The sequence below is a fragment of the Chiloscyllium plagiosum genome, unplaced genomic scaffold (genome assembly GCF_037043375.1).
Source record: "Chiloscyllium plagiosum isolate Xiang-an unplaced genomic scaffold, Cpla_swu_hap1 HiC_scaffold_43, whole genome shotgun sequence".
NCBI lineage: Eukaryota > Metazoa > Chordata > Chondrichthyes > Orectolobiformes > Hemiscylliidae > Chiloscyllium > Chiloscyllium plagiosum.
In genome coordinates, this window is record NW_028270181.1 from 9,621,144 (window position 1) to 9,641,247 (window position 20,104).

Here is a 20,104-nt window from a genome sequence, read left to right on the forward strand (position 1 = left end):
ATTGCCTCTACTCTGCACACAACTTCCCACTACTATGCTTGATTGGCCCTAATGTTACTCTAGTCATTATTTTATTCCTGACATACATATAGAAGGCCTTAGGGTTTTCCTTGATCCTATCTGTCAACAATTTCTTATGACCTCTCCTGGCTCTTCTTAGCTCTCTCTTTAGGTCTTTCCTGAATAACCTGTAACTCTCAATCACCCGATCGGAGCCTTCATGTCTCATCCTAACATAAGCCTTCTTCTTCCTCTTGACAAGAGATTCCACTTCCTTAGTAAACCACAGCTCTTACGCTCAACAACTTCATCCCTGCTTGACAGGTACACACTTATCAAGGACACGCAGTAGCTGGTATAGAGTCATCCAGTCACATAGCATGGAAACAGGCCCTTCGATCCAACTCATCCACACCAACCAGGTAACCTGAACTGAACTAGCCCCATTTGCTTGCGTTTGAACTATATCCCTTTAAACCTTTCCTATCCACTTACCTGTCCAGGTGCCTTTTAAATGTTGTAACTGTACCAGCCTCCACCACTTCCTCTGGCAGCTCATTCCATACACGCACCACCCTCTGCGTGAAAAGGTTAACCCTCAGGTCCCTTTTCAATTTCTCACCTTTCACCTGAAATCAAAGTCTTTAGTTTAGGACTCCCCTATGCTGGAGAAAAATATCTTGACTATTCATCTTATCTATGCCCTTCATGAGTTTGTAACTCCCTTAGACTCCAATGTTCCAGGGGAAAAAGTCCCAGCCTATCCAGCCTCGCCTTATAACTCAAACTCTCCAGTCCCAGCAACATCCTTGTAAATTTTTTCTGTACCCTTTCTAGTTAACAACATCTTTCCTACACTAGAGCAACCAGAAATATACATACTATTCTAAATGTGAACTCACCAATGTCTTGTACAGCTACAATGTTGATGTCCCAACTCCTATACTCAATACACTGACTAATGAAGACAAGCATACTAAACACCACCTTCACTCATCATTCCTGATGAAGGGCTTTTGCCCGAAACGTTGACTCTCCTGCTCCTCGGATGATGCTGTGCTTTTCCAGCACCACACTCTCAACCTTCACTCTCCTATCTACCTGCAATGGCACTTTCAAAGACCTACGAATCTGCACCCCTAGGTCTCTTTGTTCAGCAATACTCCCCAGGGCCTTAGCATTAGCTGCGTATGTCCTGCCCTTACCAAAAGGCAACATCTCACACTTATTGAAATTAAACTCCATGAGTCACCTTTGACGGTTTCCCTTGCCCACAAAGTTAAAAATCACACACCAGGTTATAGTCCAACAGATTTATTTGACAGTACAAACTTTCACAGCGCTGCACCTTCATCAGGTAGCTAGGACTCTGCTTATAAAATATTCAATTGGCTACACAGGTGTTTCACTGATGGCGTTATCCGTTAAAAGAAAGCAAAGAAAAACACTTCTGGGTAGGAAAAAAAGGATGGCTGTCTGCTGCCATTAATCATTCAGGTCTGGTTTTACTTCACAGACTCTGAATGGCTCCAGATGTCTACTAAAGTGAGAGAAAAACTGATTGAATCATAGATTCCCTACATTGTGGAAAGAGGCCATTCAGTCCATCTAGTCTAGCACCGACCCTCTAAAGAGAACCCCAACCAGAACCAGCCCGACCCTATCCCTGTAACACTGCACTTCCCATGAGTAATCTATCTAGCCTGCACACCCTGGGACACTATGGATAATCCACCCAACCTGCACACCTTTGGACTGTAGAAGGAAACCAGACCATCCAGAAGAAACCCACGCAGACCCCAGGGAGAACATGCAAACTCCACACAGTATGGAACATGGTTACTATCAAAGTCAGTTTTCCTCCCAGCAGCTGATATTCTTGATTCACTAGCAACCCCTATGGCATATAATCTTCATTTTATTGTCATCGATTAACTGTAAATGCTTTGGGATATCTCCCCTTATCAAGGCCCTCAGGAACATGGGCGACTGGTTTCCATTCCCATTCAATGGACTCTGAGGTGGCCTATGAGCTCAACACGCTCTGCAATCTCTGCTACAACAGGGGCAGGTGGCTTATGAAGGGTCTGGTAGATACGTCATTGAGAGGTTAGTACGCTCCCCAATTGACTTTGCCTCCACACATTCCCGACGAGGTCTTCCAACATGTTCAGTACTTTCCCAAATAAGCCTTCTCCCATTTGGTCAGTCATGAGGCAGGGGTCTCCCAGGAGTAGGCGGGGACATGAATCACATCAGGGATGCTTTGAGGATATCTCCACAGTGTTTCTGCTAGGGGTCCCCAGCCTCAATCAAATTTCAGAGTTGCTTCAAGAACTTAGTGTCAGGCACACAGATAGACAGTGAGATAGCTCGCAGTCATGAAAGACGCTACAGAAATGCAAGTCTGGAACCGACAACCGGAAGTGGCAGAGACAAACCACTATAAATGCCGAAGGAAAGATCACAGAAGCGCTTCACAGGAGGCTCCCAAGCGCTGAGGATGTCACCTAGACAAGGGATGAAACGTCTGCAACACAAATTCCCAGCTCGGCGAACAGAACCACAACAACGAGCACCCGAGCTACAAATCTTCTCACAAACTTTGAAAATGCAAGTCTGGCTTTCTTTCACTCAAGATTGGCACTGCCTCTTTAGGGGAGAAGATGGCACAGCAGTAACGTCACTAGACTAGTAATCCGGAAATCCGGGGTAATGTAATTGGGGATACAGTTTCAAGTCCTGTCACTGCTGAAGGTGAAATCTGAATTCAGTTCACATATTGGGAGGTGAAAGGTGGTCTCAGCAACAGGGTTACCCTAACCCTAACACAGGTGACCATAAAACTATCAATTGTGGTTGAAAATCCATCTAGTTCACTAACACCCCTAAGGGAAGGGACTCTGCAGTCCATACCTGGTCAATGTGAGACTCCAGACCCACAGCAATATGGCAAACTCTTAGCTGTCCTCTGAAATGGTCCCTAGCAAATTTGCGGAGTTCAATGGCAATTAGGGAAGAGTAGCAAATGCTCATCGCGATACACACACATCCCCTGAAAGATTAACGAAAACAAAAAAGGTGAAACAGCTGTGGCCCACACTAATTCAGCTGACGCCACGTTCCCTGCTCTGTGAAAAGACTGTACTACACAAGCGTGCACAATCCCGACCTCAGCGTGAAAGATAAGCCGACAAATTTACCAGCTCACCTTCCTGCTCAGTACCTCAGCACTGGGTGAATCAGCCAGCCTAGCACGAGCGTTCTGATGTCCAAACTGTAAATTAAAGGCATCTTTCGAGACAGTGAATAGACAAACTGGTAGCGACAGAGATAGGATGTAAATGAAATCCAGAAGCAGACCTCCCATAGGATTGTTCACCAAGTTCATTTAAACACAAATCAGAAAAACACATGTCAGTGTTTCAAGATCAATATATTGGTCTCTTCAAATGCCTGGGGAGCGCATGCTTTTTGCATTTCATTCCTGACAGGGCACCAAATGTGAACTTCTTACTCTGGCCAATGATCAAACAGCACCACAGACATCTTGGATTAAGAAGGATTCCTGCTGCCTTTTTTTGCAAACAGTTAATGGATGAGGACATCTGAGTGTGATCATGCTCTCTCTCAAGAGAGCATCCAGTTCATGACACAGCACATCTGAGTACAACAGTGAAAAGCAGCTCCACTTCCAGCCAATTGAGAATAATCAAGCAAACTCAAAATGAAGCTCACTCCTTCTTGCTAGAAATGACATATACTCTTACATAGGGAGCTTTGTGCAAACAAGAAGTCTTTAATGTTACTAAAGTAACACAAAAGTTACTTTTTCCATGGCACCAGTTTGGGCCAATCAGAGTCAACGTACCAACCAATCAGCACCCAGTTGCATACATTTGCGATTTGGCATTCTTGTGTTCGTCCTGATGAGCGCAAGATCAAAAAGTTCAGCAACACGTCTCCCTTTTCACCAAGATTCAAGCTGTGTGCACGACTGAGAGACACTGGGTTATGTTACGCAGTGACTTTTATCAGGGCACCATTGCTTGCTTTCTTGTGAATGTGACCACTATAAGGACAATAACATAACCATCCCCTCAAATTCACTGGGAATGAGCAACCTGTCAACCAGGGGCCTTTTGTAATCCGCTGAGATGAAGACACACCACATGGAGCATCCAGAGCCCATTTCCCACCAATTTGCAAACACCATAAAAGGTTGATCCATCAATATCCCACTCATATTTTGCGTCTTATCCCTTGTTCAACATATGGAATGATTCAGTAACTACTGCAACAACTTACATTTACATAGAACCTTTAAATAGTAAAAGATTCCGAGGCAACTCACAGGAAGACTTGATACTGAGGCATGTAACAGCATTGGTCTTAGGCCAAAGAAGTTGGTTTTAGTGTGCATCTTAAACGAGGAGAAGTGGATTGGTTTAGACAGTGAATTCCAGAGCTTCAGATCTAGCCAACTATCTCTGTCACTATCAAGGCCAATATTAATTGCCTGTTCTTAAATGCATCTGAGAAGATGTTGCTGAGTGGCCTTTTTGAACCACTACAGACCATGGGGAGTAGGAACATGCACAGTGCTTTTTATCTGTAATACTTTGAGTAACTTCCTGAGACTATATCACAGGGCAGTTAACAGTCAACTATGTTGTTGTGGGTCAGGAATCACATGTAGGCCAGACCAGGTAAGATCACCAGATTTCTTTCCCTAAAGGACATTAAGGAAGCAGATGGATTTTTATGACAATACAGTAGTTAGACAATCAGAACTGGTGAGACCAGCAATTTATTTGAGATTTATTATTGCCTCCACAGAGATGAGGATAGAGAATGTTTTTCCATACTTGGATGTCTGTTTATCTGTAAACAATAGATCTCAAAAACTAAGAGATAAATTTCCATGAACTTTAGAAAAAAAAAAGATAGGTTATTGCTCAAGGTAGAGCTGATCACATTTTGGTGAAGCTGCCAATCTAAATATTTTAGAGAGCCATTAAAATTGAGAGAAAAGGTAAAATGAATTTTTTACGGGTTGTTCTATTTAGAATAATGTTATTTGATTTAGAATTGCCGTTGCTGCCGTACAATTTATCATGGCTATCTAGACATCAACAGTTTTCAGAGCAGGTTGTAGGAAATTGGTGGGCTTGAAGCCTCCTCAGTGAAATGGAAGTTATTTATAAAAGGGTTTCTGATTTCTCCTTTGTAACTATAGAGCATCAATAAAGCAGCAAAGAGTCTCATGAAAGACTTGCATATTTACAATAACATTGAATTAACATAGCCTGGTAGGGGTATGAGTGCTCCTTAGTGCATTTCATTTACTAATGAATTATATTTAAAACGCCCCACATGCTAGACTGCAACTGAACTGACCTCTCTCGGATTTTGGTCCAAGTCTCCAGGTTACTACAACTAGCACTGCTGCCAATAGTGGGGAAACAAAATCAGTAAATGTACAGTTGATTCTTTCATAACACATGTTTCTTCAACATGAATTGGCTTTAACACGATTGGCGAGGTTAGACTGTTATCTGTAGAACACAAGCTTTCCTGGGCTATAACACAATTGTGACGCCATTAGTTTAAATGGTGCGGCTCTTGTGCACATTATATCAGAACCAACTATATGAGCCGCTGAATGGGGTGCTTGTTCTGAACTCAAATCCTCCTTCCCACAGAAGTGGAGGCCACTTCTGCAATGAAAAGGAAACCTTTAATATGTGAAACTTTGCTGATATTTGTTAATTAGAGCCACAACAGCTATATAAACAGGAACTTTGGGTTCTGCACACGCACCCATTTGGAAAACTACATTCTGATTCCGAACCACTCGCTTAACACCCCGAAAAATCTTCGTCCAAAATTGCCTTTTCCACCCTGATCCTGACCGGCCTTTCAGCTATTTCCCAGTTTCAGTCCACAGTTTCTGGTGTTTGGAGATTTTGTGTCTTTTAAATAAAATCAGCGCATTTGTGTACCCGTGTGCACTACGGATTCCTATACAAAATGACCTTCAGCAGGAGGGAGACAGAAATAGCACAAATAGATAAAAGAATTATCAATGGCATATTTTACAGCTCCCTTCATATTCACCTCATGTCCACAGCTTTTCAGCAGAAAAGCATTTACCACTCTCAACAGCAAAAGCAAACTGTCACCCACAGTGTCTTCAATCCTAAATCAGCTCTAAGTAGTGTTTTAAATCTGCATTTATTTTCACTTCACATTTACTTCATTCATGGGATGAAAACGTCACTGATCAGGCCAACACTTATTGTCCATCCCCAATTGCCCAGAGGGCCATTAAGAATCAACCACATTGCTGTGAGTCTCATGTAGGCCAAACCAGGTCAGGATGGCAGTTTCCTTCCCTAAAAGGACATTAGTGAACCAGATGGGTTTTCCCAACAATCGACAATGGATTCATGGTCATCATTAAACTCTTAATTCCAGATTTTTATTGAACCCAAATTCTACCAACTGCAGTGGCAGGATTTGAACCCAGGTCCCCAGAACATTAATAGTCCAATGGGTAATACAGTCACCTTCCAACTCCCTATTTATTGGATCGTACTGCAAACATTTAGGGTGGCAGGGCCATTGGAGGGCTCAGCTACCCTCTTGCAATCCTTCCATCCCTCCTCCTCGGTCCCAAGTAGGGGTGCCATGCTCAGGGTTACAAGCTCTGCCCAAGGACGGAACCAACGCAGTTTTGGGTGGGGATGGCGGAGGAACTCGGTACAACAGATGTTTACAGGCAAGGAGGATGCTTCAGGAAAAGCTCTTGGGTTTCCTCTAAGCACATGATAAAGGTAAAGACAAACCATCTTGTGTGTTCCTTTCCTTCATGTCACTCATGGAGTTGAAAGCAGGAGCCCTTACATGCAACTAAAGGGGAGTTTCAGGACCATGAGGGTGGACAATCAAGCATAGAAACATAGAAGATAGGAGCAGGGAGGGCCCTTTGGCCCTTTGAGTCTGCCCCACCATTCAATATGCTCAGTAACCGCCTCCAGCTTTCTCCCCATATCCATTGAACACTCTATCCCCAAGAACTATATCTAACTCCTCCTTGAAAACATTCAACGTTTTGACCTTGGCCACTTTGTGGTAGAGAATTCCACAGGCTCCCCACTCTCTGGGTAAACATAGAACAATACAGCGCAAAACAGGCCCTTCAGCCCTCGATGTTGCGCTGACCTGTGAACTATTCTCAGCTCATCCCCCTACACTATCCCATCATCATCCATGTGCTTATCTGAGGATTGTTTAAATCTCCCTAATGTGGCTGAGTTGACGACATTAGCAGGTAGGGCATTCCACGCCCTTACCACTCTCGAAGTAAAGAATCTGCCTCTGACATCTGTCTTAAATCTATCACCCCTCAATTTGTAGTTGCGCCCTCTCGTACAAGCTGACATCATCATCCTAGGAAAAAGACTTTCACTATCTACCCTATCTAATCCTCTGATCACCTTGTAACTTTTCATTTCAAGGTGAGACATTCAAGCTGGTCGAGGAAGTTGGAGTTGAGGTAAAATCTTGTTGAATGGCTGAGTGGACTCAATGGGCTGAATGGTCTGCCCCAGCCCCTATGTTCAATTTTGTAACCTTTTCATTCAAAGCTTGTCAAGGTAGTACCATGACCCCTAACCAACAAGGAGAAACTGAGCACTGCAGATGATGGAGATCAGAGTCGAAGAGTGTGGTGCTGGAGAAGCAAAGCAGGTCAGCCAGCATCCGAGGAGCAAGGGAAATCGATGTTTTGGGCATAAGGGCCCTTCATCAGGAAGGGCTCATGCCCGAAACGTCGATTCTCCTGCTCCTCGGATGCTGCCTGACCGGCTGTGCTTTTCCAGCACCACACTCTTCACTCCAAACCAACAAGATTAGCAGCACCTGGTGGTTTATCTGCTCTGGTAACACACCATTCCCATTGAATAAGCCACTCAATTATAGTCCATTTATTTTTGACAGGTTACTGGCTGCAGGAAAGGCAGAGAGAACGCTCCTATGAATTCATTAGGCAGCGAGCTGAAAGAACATCGCAAGGCACTTCACACATGACAGCTTACTCGGAAATGCAGTTACTGGGCAATGCTGATTGGGAGACCTTCCCATGCACAAACTAAGGACAACGCAAAGGGTGACAAGTCTATTTTGGTTGGTGCATCGCAGGATATGAGGAGAGCTTTGTGCACTTCTTAAAAAGGTGACGGCATAGTGGCTCAGTGGTTAGCACTGCTGCTTTACAGCGCCAGACATCGGGTAACAGTCTGCCTAGAGTTTGCACCTTCTCCCAGTGTCTGCGTGGGTTTCCTCCGGGTGCTCTGGTTTCCTCCCACATTCCAAAGGTATGCAGGTTAGGTGCATTGGTCATGCTAAATTGCCCACAGTGTTCAGGGATGTGTGGGTTAGGTGTATTATTCAGGATTAAATATAGACTAAAAGGTTGGGGAATGGATCTGGATGGGTTACTCTTCAGAGGGTCGGTGTGGACTAGTTAGGCCAAAGGGCCTGATTCTATGACATGTCAGAAATAGTGATTTAGCACCATTGTGTTCTCAGTGACTCTTTTGTATGTCTCAAGATCAGGACATTTGAATAGCTCCTTGCTATCTTTTAAAAAATGCTTCACATCTCTCACATTACCTTGAATCACTATCCCTGCAACTTCTATCACCTCATATCCCTTCAAGAATCTCCACTGCATCTGGCTTCTTGGTTTATGCTATTTTTCATTTGCCTGACCACCTCGACTGTCAACTCTGGACCTCCCTCCCTCCTTAAACCTCTTCCACCTCTCCCTCATCTTTTGAGATGCTCTTTCTAATCAACTTCTTCGACTAAACTCCCATCTTCTAGTGCAGCTCGGTGTCAAGTTCCGCTTTATTAGTGACCCCTGTGAAGGACTTTGTGAGGGCTTTACCACCTTGAAGGCACTATATAAGTGCACATGGTTGTTGAGCAGGGCTCCAATTTATTGCAGCACATCAAGAGCACATCAAGAGCAGTGCCTTCAGCACGAAGCGAAGGATTTGACGTTCCCACGGTGAGCAGCCCAGTCTTACCTGCTGGGCCAGACGTGGCACTCAGTTCAAGATGAAAATTGATTCGCAACTGGTTTGGAAAGGAGTCTGAAAGAATCTCCTTGTCACGCTGCCATTCACTGGACATTTTGATTACAATCTCCATTAGAGAGCGCTCTGGGAATAGTTCACACTGACAGAAAAGACAAGAAAATGACAGCACTTAAGTGCATGAAAATAACACGGTAGAACTGACAATGGGCATCTCTCTGCCAATCATAAATGGTGAATAAAATCCTCTTGAAGCCTTAAATCCTTTCCATTCTTCAAGCGTTTGATTTTTTTTTTCGCAATTTGTACCTCACTCCATTAGCAAGACAATTGGTTAGACAGCTCTGCTTCAGCGATCTTCATCTGTCAAGTCTGAAGCCCCACAAACAAATATTAATTTTTGTCATCCTTAAGTGCACCCTGAATCCAGGGGGAAAAAAAAACAATAGTCATTTATATAGCACCTTTGACCGCCTTAAGATATCCCAAAGCACCGTCGAGCCAAGAAGTTACATTTGTGAGGTGTAACCACTGTTGTAATGTCGGGCATGCAGCAGTCAATTTGTGCACAGCAAGATCCCACAAGTACTAATGTGTCATCTGTGTGTCTTTGTTTTAAAAGTGGTGCTGGATCCCTGCCCTCCCCCTCACTGTTTGGTCATGCAGCAAGCCCTCCGAGAAGGGCACTGCTTGTCACTGGCCACTTTGGATCCTATCGAGCAGTTCCCTGAGCAGACTGTCAAAGCCATTTGGCAGAATGCCTCATCGCCAGAACTTTCCAACAAGCACCAAGACATGGCTTGGCTGGTGGTGAGAAGGGCTCTGCCTGTGAGATCCTTTATGCACGCCCGGACTCTCAGCCGCACTGCACGCTGCCCTCGAAGCGGCTGCAGGGGGGACGAGACTGCCACACACCTCCTTCTGGAATGTGCCTATGCAGAGGAAGTCTGGAGAGGAATGCAGTGGTGTTTGTCGAGGTTCGTCCCGAGCAGCGCCGTGACACGGGACTCCGTGCTCTACGGTCTGTTCCCCGGGACGCACACCGAGACGAATATCAACTGTGCCTGGAGGATCATCAACTCGGTGAAGGACGCTCTCTGGGCGGTCCGAAACCTGCTGATCTTCCAGCTGAAGGAGTTGACCCCGACTGAGTGTTGCAGACTGGCACATTCCATGGTCCAGGACTACGTGTTGAGGGACGCGCTGAAGCTTGGGGCAGCTGCCGCCAAGGCGCGGTGGGGAAAGACCACTGTGTAAAGTCTGCCTGCCTAACGAAGAACAGGGGGCCCATGCAGTCATTTGGGCTCTGCTGACGCCTCAGCTAATTATATGAGCATATGATCAAAAAATGTACAGACCTGTATAAAAATGATAAGTTTTGATCTCTGTATGTACATATTTACATATGTATGGCATGACCAATTGTACAGACCATCAAATTATTTTATGAATAAAGTATATTTTTGAAATAAAAAAAAACTTTGGTGCCTCTTTTCTTCCTGGTGGTAGAAGCTGAATAAAGATTTTTACACTTGTTGTCTTTCACCGTGTCTCACACCCACACACACACACAACGTGGGTGCTGGGGGAAATATAAGCACTACCGCAGTTGGGCGATAGTGTGGGGGTAAAGAATAAGGAGAGAAGGAAAAGAAAAAAATATACATATAACCAAGAGATGTAGAGTCTCCTCCGTTTAGGGCACTGACTCTGTGCTGGCTGGTGCTATGGTCAGTGTTAATGCTGATACTGAGGAGGAGGAGTTTCTTCACCGAAGGAAAAAAATTGGTACGGGTTGGGGGAAAAACATTGGCTTTGACACCAGGGAGAAGACCCTAGACCTCCTTCAAGATCGTAGCCACAGGCTCCTCTACATCCATCAGAGTGAGCAGTTCAGTCCTGAGAAAATGAAATGTCATAGAGGGGAGAGAAAGGCGTGCAGTAGGCAGGGGGCGGTGGGGTGGGCGGGGGGGGTGGGGGGGGGGGTGTGGAGCAGGAACTGCAAAAGACTAATGGTGCAGAAAGAGTTACGGTTACATAGCCTGTGACGGAAAGCAGTTGTTTAATACTCAGGAACCAAAAGATTACCTCTGGGAATCACAAATTATGAAACTGAAACCATTGCAATGCATAACCAGGTACTGCAGATACAGCTAATTTCCAGCACTGAGAGCTGTTTGTGCATCAGGAAGTGTGAACTATTGTGTACACAACACAACTTATAGAGAAGGACCACCTGCAGTTCACAGACAATGAAGGAGCGCCTGATACAAATGCTAGCTCCACCAGCAACGTGCATATCCTGTGAACAATCTAAATAAGAGATGTTGACTGGGGAATAATTAATGGATAGGAGACTGGGCACGTCAGATAATTCCCAGTCCTTCTCTGAGAAAGAAGCATATGCTGTGGGTTGCTTCATTTTCAACAAAACAGATGGCTCATCCAAAAGGTAGCACTGCCATCCATGCAACACTGCCTCAGGACTGCACTGGAGCATCAGCCTCGGTCCGTGCAGCAGCACTGCCTCAGGACTGCACTGGAGTGCCCCCCCTTGGTCCGTGCAGCAGCACTGCCTCAGGACTGCACTGGAGTGTCCCCCCTCAGTCCGTGCAGCAGCACTGCCTCAGGACTGCACTGGAGTGTCCCCCCTCAGTCCGTGCAGCAGCACTGCCTCAGAACTGCACTGGAGTGTCCCCCCCTTGGTCCGTGCAGCAGCACTGCCTGAGGACTGCACTGGAGTGTCCCCCTCGGTCCATGCAGCAGCACTACCTGAGGACTGCACTGGAGTGTCCCCCTCGGTCCATGCAGCAGCACTGCCTCAGGACTGCACTGGAGTGTCCCCCTCGGTTCTCCTGGGATCTTGAAACAGGAAGCTTGAGACTCAGAGCAAGTATGTTTCCAACTGAGCTGGCACACAACGCAATGACCTTAACAGTTAAACTTGTGCTTTATTGAGTGCAGTGTTGGGCGAGGCATATCTGGTCTTCCTTTAACTGGTATTGGACACGCTTAATAACACATTGCAACACTGTAACACGCTTTGGTTTGAGAGACAAACAAAGTGATGTGGAAGCTGATTGCTCCCGTCTTTGTTAAAGATGTAAAAGGACAGGGAAAAAAACGTCACCCAAAGGGGGGACACATTTTCCAGCAGGACTTACTGTAGGAAATAAAGCTGACTTTTTGTACTTACACATTTTTGTTAATGAGCCTGTGCATTGGGATCTGCAATGATGGGTAACTGCTACTGTTAATTACTCGGACAACACACTGGGGGCATTCTATGGACAGTGATTACGTCCTCTTATAGTCTCTTGTTAGGACATAGAAATACACAAATTGGTAGACAAGTCTAGCCTATAAGGGAATATATTATTAACAATATTATCATACTTTTATATCCACAGTTGAAACTATTATCAAGGATTTGTCCAAGGAATTAAGATTTTTCAGCTATGCACCTGTAACTGTTATGCCTTTGAAACAAAATGTAGAATTGAATGATCCTCAAAAGATCAAATCAACAAACCTTCTATTGACTGGAAAATCTGTGTAAGTGAGGAGGCAATTCCAGCCTCTTGCTTAACCCTCATTCTTGCACTCCATTCCCAATGCCTGTGCCTTCAGGCATCCTGAGCTTTGGAAACTTCCCCTTAAACCTCTCTCTCTTGCCCCTCCCCTCAAAGCCCTCCTTGCAACCCACCTCTTTGATCAAACTTTTCTCAATTATCCAAATATCTACTCCCCTGACTGTGTGTCAATTATGGTTTGACAATACACTTTGGCACCATTTATTCTGTTAAAAGGCGCTGTACAAATATAAGTTATTGTTGCGTTCTCCTGCGTACTGACCTTAGTAAATCCAGCAGGTTTACACTGGTATTACAACCCCATACATGGTACTGTGCTTGCTTACATATCCCATGGAACTAACAGCACAGGGACAGGTCTTCCCAAAGCTAGAGATGTACAAGGCAGTCACAGCATGCACTTGCATCTGTCTCCAGAGCCAGTTTCTTCCCCCTGGAACAGGTCATCATCTTATCAGCATAGCCTGAGGGGGGAGCCACTCCACATCAAGCTAACTTTCCTAATCGTACCACCCAAGAGCATGTTTAAAGGATTTGCAATCCATCTGTTCTAAACCTTCCCTTCCACCTACCAACAGGATTCATTCCTCCCATCGACCAATCAGGTCGTACCCACCACCCATCACTACCTCACCATTCCCCTGCCCCTCTCCCCACCCAAAATTCCCCCTCTCTTTACCTGCAGCAGCCCCTAATCCCACCTCCATTCCTGAAGAAGGGTTACACCTGAAACATTGACGTCTCCACCTTCTGATGCTGTCTGGCTCGCTGTGTTCCTCCAGCTTGTCTGTTATATAATGAGCACAGCTTCCTTGTCCATCAAGACCTAGCATTAGACACAAACCCAGAAATTCTGACTCAGTGGTAGAAATGCGACTTACTACACCATAAAAACCAAATAAAAAGGACCTTCAAAATAAACATCAGCATACAGAACAATTTATTTCTCAGTATTTATTATAGTGTAGTGCTCCTCCAGGAATGTGACCACAAGGGTGTAGGGCTAGGGTACACAAGGCATTCCAACATGGCTTGTGTTCCCCACCCATGAGGGTTGCTGCAATTGCCTCCCCACACCCATTCCCCCCACACCCCAGAGCATGGCGCTGAATAAAGCTAACATAAGTTCATGAGGAGAAAGTGAGGACTGCAGATACTGGAGATCAGAGCTAAAAATGTGTTGCTGGAAAAGCGCAGCAGGTCAGGCAGCATCCAAGGAGCAGGAGAATTGACGTTTCGGGCATGAGCCCGTCTTTAGGAATCCTGAAGAAGGGCTCATGCCCGAAACGTCGATTCTCCTGCTCCTTGGATGCTGCCTGACCTGCTGCGCTTTTCCAGCAACACATTTTCAGCTAACATAACTTCACTCCCTGTGTTTACTGTGGAAGTTCATGGAGGCCCGGCCTCATAACCATGGGGCGGCACGGTGGCTCAGTGGTTACCATTGCTGCCTCACAGTGCCAGGGACCTGGGTTTAATTCCCACCTCGGGCAACTGACTGTGTGGAGTTTGCACATTCTTCCCGCGTCTGGGTGGGTTTCCTCCCACAGTCCAAAGAAGTACAGATTAGGTGACTTGACCATGCTAAATTGCCCGTAGTGTTAGGTGCATTAGTCAGGGGTAAATGTAGAGAAATTGGTCTGGGTGGGTTGCTCTTCGGAGGATCGGTGTGGACTTGTTGGGCCGAAGAGCCTGTTTCCACACTGTAGGGAATCTAATCATAACCATACTCCACGCTTGTGAAATGGTTACCCTCAAGCGATACACAACCATTGTCTCGGTAACGGAGGCAGATGCCTACGGTTCTTCACGGACTATGATTCCTTACTGCACAAACTCTTAGTGAACTGCCATCTTTAACTGGGTTGCAAACGCACCTATTGTGATTGGCTGAAAAAGGTTGAATTGCCACAAGCATCACTCAATGGTGCAGAGGAGGCAGACGTGGCAACTGCTCAGTGAGGCTCGGGAACTCTAGCAATCACACTCTTAAAATTCATGCAGTGATTCTTTTGGACAAAATGACATTTAACATCAAATCAGGAGCGTTTCGGCATGACTACAATTCTTGTCCCTTTCCCCACCTCCCATTCTGATATTGGCTCACATCTAGAGAATGAGACTTTGAAACCTTGGAAAGTGGCCCGGATCTTCTGTAAACTGGTGGGAGCCTTGGTTTAAGTTCTCGTCTAAAGGAGACCACCTCAATCTTTAGCAGTATTGGAAAGCTTATTGTCCTCTTCAAACGTGAAAGTAAGCAGAGAGAGATCTTCGACCCTGCACTACAGAACTGCACTTCAGAATCTATGTACCAGTTGTAAACAGTGTTAGAGTACATAAGGAGTACATTACATTTAAGAGACTTAACAATCAGCAGCTTCTGTAACAGTTCTGAAGAGGGGTCAACTTTGTTTCACTCTCCACAGACACTGTGGAGTTTCTCTAGCACTCTTTGTGTTAGCGTTAGGGACAGTGTCTGTGCAGATACCCACAATATCCTGAGATACTCCAGACCACACACAGATTTGGCTTAAAGCACAAGATTAGAAGAATGGCCCTCCGATAGTTCAGCACCCCCTCAGTACAGGACTAGTGCATTCTCAACTACAGACTCAGATGAGGCCTGAAATTACAAGCTTTTAGTACAGAGGCAAGCAGCAATCTTAATTAGCTGGAAATGTTTGCACAATATCTCTCTAACCATTGCAGACACTGAATAGATATTTACCCCATTCCCACTGCCCTTAAAATAACCATCCTCGCTTCAATAAAAGCAAATTACTGCGGATGCTGGAATCTGAAACCAAAAGAGAAAATGCTGGAAAATCTCAGCAGGTCTGGCAGCATCTGTAAGGAGAGAAAAGAGCTGATGTTTCGAGCCTAACTGACCCTTTGTCAAAGCTTTGACAAAGGGTCAGTTAGACTTGAAACATCAGCTCTCTTCTCTTCTTACAGATGCTGCCAGACCTGCTGAGATTTTCCAGCGTCCTCACTTCAATGTTCTGTCACCTGTGCCACTTCAGTGCCCCGTCCACACCATTCCAAAAACACACATCTCAGATGACTACTTTCAACTGGAAAATCACAGTGGAACAAGATTGAAAAGAGAAAGAGTTTGCTCACAAAGCACCAGAACCATAAAATCTTGACCGATATTCAGCTCAGAGAGGACCTTTTGGCTGCATCCCCGAACATTTCACCTTGAACACTCCCAACATTTGGATGTCAATTGAGACCAACTGTCAGCTAGGGGAGGGTTAACAATTGAAATGCAGATTGGAGAAACGACTCCTATTTTCCCTTCATTAGAACAAGAATCGGTCACAGTACCTGTGCCAGGCATGAACAATAGTAGGGGACTCCAGTAACAGTGGTGCAGTTCAGATAGCTTCACCCCATCTGCTCACAGAGCTCCAGCTCCTCAGTCTCTGACACTGAGCTCCCTGTGTGTATGTCTCTCCAGGATACAGGGTGGACAAACCTCCTCACAGACAGTCCGCAGGCAATCACAGCTTCCCTAAACGTGATTCCCCCCTCCTCCTCCTCCTGATTTCAATTACACTCAAACCTGACTGCCTTATGATTAAATGCACAATTAATTTCGCAGCCATCGGGAACAAGAGAGAGAAAAACATGCCGACAAAAGTCACTCACCCCGGGCTCCCACCACATCACTGGCTGCTGCCGAGAAGATTATAAGACCCAGGCCGGCTCCACAACGCTGCCCTCGGCTAAACCGGCTGCTCCTTTCATTTCCATTGAGCGCCAGAGTCTGCCCGTCAGGGAGTGTTTACAGAAATACCCCGCACAATAAATTATAAACACCCCAGCCCTTCCCATTCCCCCACCTCGCCGGCTCTAAGGGTTGGACACGAACAGCTTCTGTCCTATCCTATCACAGCACTAGTCTCAATCTGGGAGACCCCCCGGGGATCCTCATGGTCTCTTGGGGTGGGGGGTGTTGAAACATTTTTGAATGAAAAATGTCAAAATGTTAGGCCTTCTTATGGTGCATGTATACACACACATAAACAATGCAAACACACAATAGAACACAAACACGCACACACAATAGAATGCACACCATAATGGTATGCACTAACTACAATGGTAAACATATAACAAAGTGGGACGAGCAATTTAATGGAACACAATACAATTGAACAAACAATGTCATGAAACATAACATTAGAACGCAAAATATAATGGAACACAATATAATGGTATACATCCAATACATAATGGAACACAATACAATGGAGCATAATACATTGGAACACACAATATAATGGAACACACAATATAATGGAACACACAATATAATGGAACACACAATATAATGGAACATGCAATATAATGGAATTAACAATATAATGGAACACATGATATAATTGAACATTATATAATGGAACACAATATAATGGAACACACAATAAAATCAGGTGGTTGTGTGGTTAGCACTGCTGCCTCACAGCACCAGGGATCAGGTTCGATTCCGGCCTCGGGCAGGCTTTCCCAGTGTCCGGATGCTCCAGTTTCCTCCCACAATGCAAAGATGTGCAGATTCAGTGAATTTGCCATGCTAAATTGCCCATAGTGTTTAGGGATGTGCAGGGTTAGGTGCATTAGTCAGGGGTAAATGTAAAATAACAGGGTAGGGGAATGGGTATGGGTAGGTTGCTCTTCGGAGGATTGGTGTGGACTTATTCAGCCAAATGGCCTGTTTCCATACTGTAGAGCTTCTGTGATAATGGAGCATAATATAATGGAACATAAAGGATGGAGAGCACAAAATATAATTGATTCCCGCCTCAGCTGACAGTCTGTGTGGAGTTTACACATTCTCCCCGTGTCTACGTGGGTTTCCTCCAGGTGTTCTGGTTTCCTCTCACAATCCAAAGATGTGCAGGTCAGGTGAATTGGCCGTGCTAAATTGCCCATTGTGTTCAGGGATGTGTAGGTTAGGTGCATTAGTCAGGGGTGAATGTAGAGCAATAGGGTGGGGGAGTGGGTCTGGGTTGGATACTCTTTGCAGAGTTGGTGTGGACGTGTTGGGCCGAAGGGCCTGTTTCCACACTGTGGGGATTCTATGAAATAGTGGAACGCACAATGTAATGGAACATATAACATAATAGTGTGCCCTAAATATAGTGGAACACACTATATAATGGAATGCATAATATAATGGCACAGAGGCAATGTAAATGAATATACAATATAATCATATACATAATATAATGGAACAGACAATACAATCATGCCAGCACAATATAATGGAACACACAATATAATGGAGCACATTCAAGAAAGCATGCACATGCCACAATATAACACATACAATGTACCACAACAAAATGTACAGCACTCACACTCACAGTTCTGTACAAAACAAACACACATTGAATCCACTTACACTGCCTCGGTGTGCTAGCATTTCACAGTGGGACAACAGCAAAAGGCCAGAATGTCTGTTTGAAATGAGATCTCATGGGGCACATTGACAACTGGCCTGTTGTAGGAGCCAGACCTACCCTGATGTTTCTGAGTTCACAGCCCAACAATCATCTTTGTAAGCTGTTGAGCTGAGTCCCGCACTCTTACACAGCACAGCACTGTACTGTAATGTGGTCTTCCGCGTGCTCTGTATAAATGAAACATGATCTCATTACTTCTGTATCCAATTTCTAATTAGCTCTCCTACTTGCTGTCCCTGCATATTAACCTATTGTGATTCATGTACAAGGACACCCAGATCCCTCTGTACCTCAGAGCTCTGCAATCTCTCACCATTTAGGTAATACATTCATTTGGTTTTTTTTCAGTAAAAGTGGACAATTTCACAATTTTACATATTCTATTTGGCACATCTTTGCCTACTCACTTAACCTAGCTATGTTTTTTTTGTAACCTCCTTGTCCCCTCTACACAACTTACTGTTCTACCTATCTCTAAGACATCATCAAATTTGGCAAACATACCTTTTGTCCCTTTATCCAAGTCATTTGAAAACCCTGTCTCTGGAGATGATGATATTCCAGCATTTGCATCATGGCTCAGACAAAGCACTGCAGATGCTGGAGATCTGAAATAAAACAGAAGATGCTGGAAAAACTCAGTATCTGAGAAGAGAGAAACTTTGAGTCCAGTATAACTATTTTTTATGGAACGACAGAGAGGTGGAATTGTGATGGGTTTTAACTATTGAAAAAGGAGATAGGGAAAGGCGAAGCAAAGAACATGTTGGGGAAGATTCAGAGGAGATGAGAGTTGAGAGGCATCACAGAACAGAAAGTAAAGGTGTGGTAAAGATCAACAGTAAAGGACTAGATTAGATTCCCTACAGTGTGGAAACAGGCCCTTTGGCCCAACAAGTCCACACCGATCCTCCGAAGAGTAACCCACCCAGACCCATTTCCCTCTGACTAATGCACCTAACACCATGGGACAATTTAGCATGGCCAATTCACCTGGCCTGCACATTTTTGGACTGTGGGAGGAAACCAGAGCACCCGGAGGAAACCCACGCAGACACAGGGAGAATGTGTAAATTCCACACAGACAGTCACCGAGGCTGGAATCAAACCCAGGACCCTGGTGCTGTGAGGCAGCAGTGCTAACCACTGAGCCACTGTACCACCCTATTAGGGAAGGTGAAATTATTATAATCCCACTCTCTCATTAAAGAGAGACAACTGGTCGTGTATTTAACGTGAGGGTCAATACACCTCAGGCAAGGAGTGATATTGAGAAGGTAAGGCCTTCATGGTGATATTTGTGAGTTTCAGGGATTGATCACTTGCTGTTTGATTAACTCTGCATCATAAACCAGACATCCAGTCAACCGAGCTAACCGACTGAAGTAGGGGATAGATACCAGGTTAAATGTCAATTCTGACTGACAGCAAAAATAAGATGAATGGGGAGGGAGGGGTAGTGAGGTAAGGGGGTTGGCAGTGAGGTGTGGGGGGTGCGGATGGTGGTGCGGTGGGGAACAAATAAAAATAAATGACTCCATGATTTGAAGTTGCTGAACGTTGCGTCCTGAAGGTTGCAAAATGCCTCAGTGAAAAATGAGGTGCTGTGGTTTACATTGGGCTACAGTAGAACACACAGAGGGTCCAGGATAGAAATGTTCACGAGGGATCAAGGTGGTTTATTGAAATTCCAAGCAATTGAAAGCCTGGGGTCATAGAGCTTTTACAGCTTGGAAAGAGGCCTTTTGGCCCACCATGTCCATACCAGCCACCAGACCCCCGTGTCGAGAGTGTGGTGCTGGAAAAGCGCAGCAGGTCTGGCAGCATCTGAGGAGCAGGAGAATCGACGTTTCAGGCAAAAGTCCTTCATCAGGAATCAGACTCCCATCTATTCTAATTCCATTTTCCACATATATATTTCTTCAACGTC

General features: G+C 45.1%; 1 protein-coding gene across 2 annotated transcripts in view; it reads right to left on the reverse strand.

Moving 5' to 3' along the window:
- LOC122541902 (PH and SEC7 domain-containing protein 1-like) overlaps positions 1-16,458 on the reverse strand; it is a 210,720-nt gene extending 194,262 nt beyond the window's left edge. The window contains exon 1 of one of the 2 annotated variants that reach the window (XM_087982551.1): positions 16,355-16,458. The gene's annotated coding sequence lies outside the window, so the exon portion shown is untranslated. The remainder of the gene's footprint in view (positions 1-16,354) is intronic. The other variant, XM_087982553.1, reaches the window with a different exon arrangement.
- Between the last annotated feature and the right edge of the window lie 3,646 nt (positions 16,459-20,104).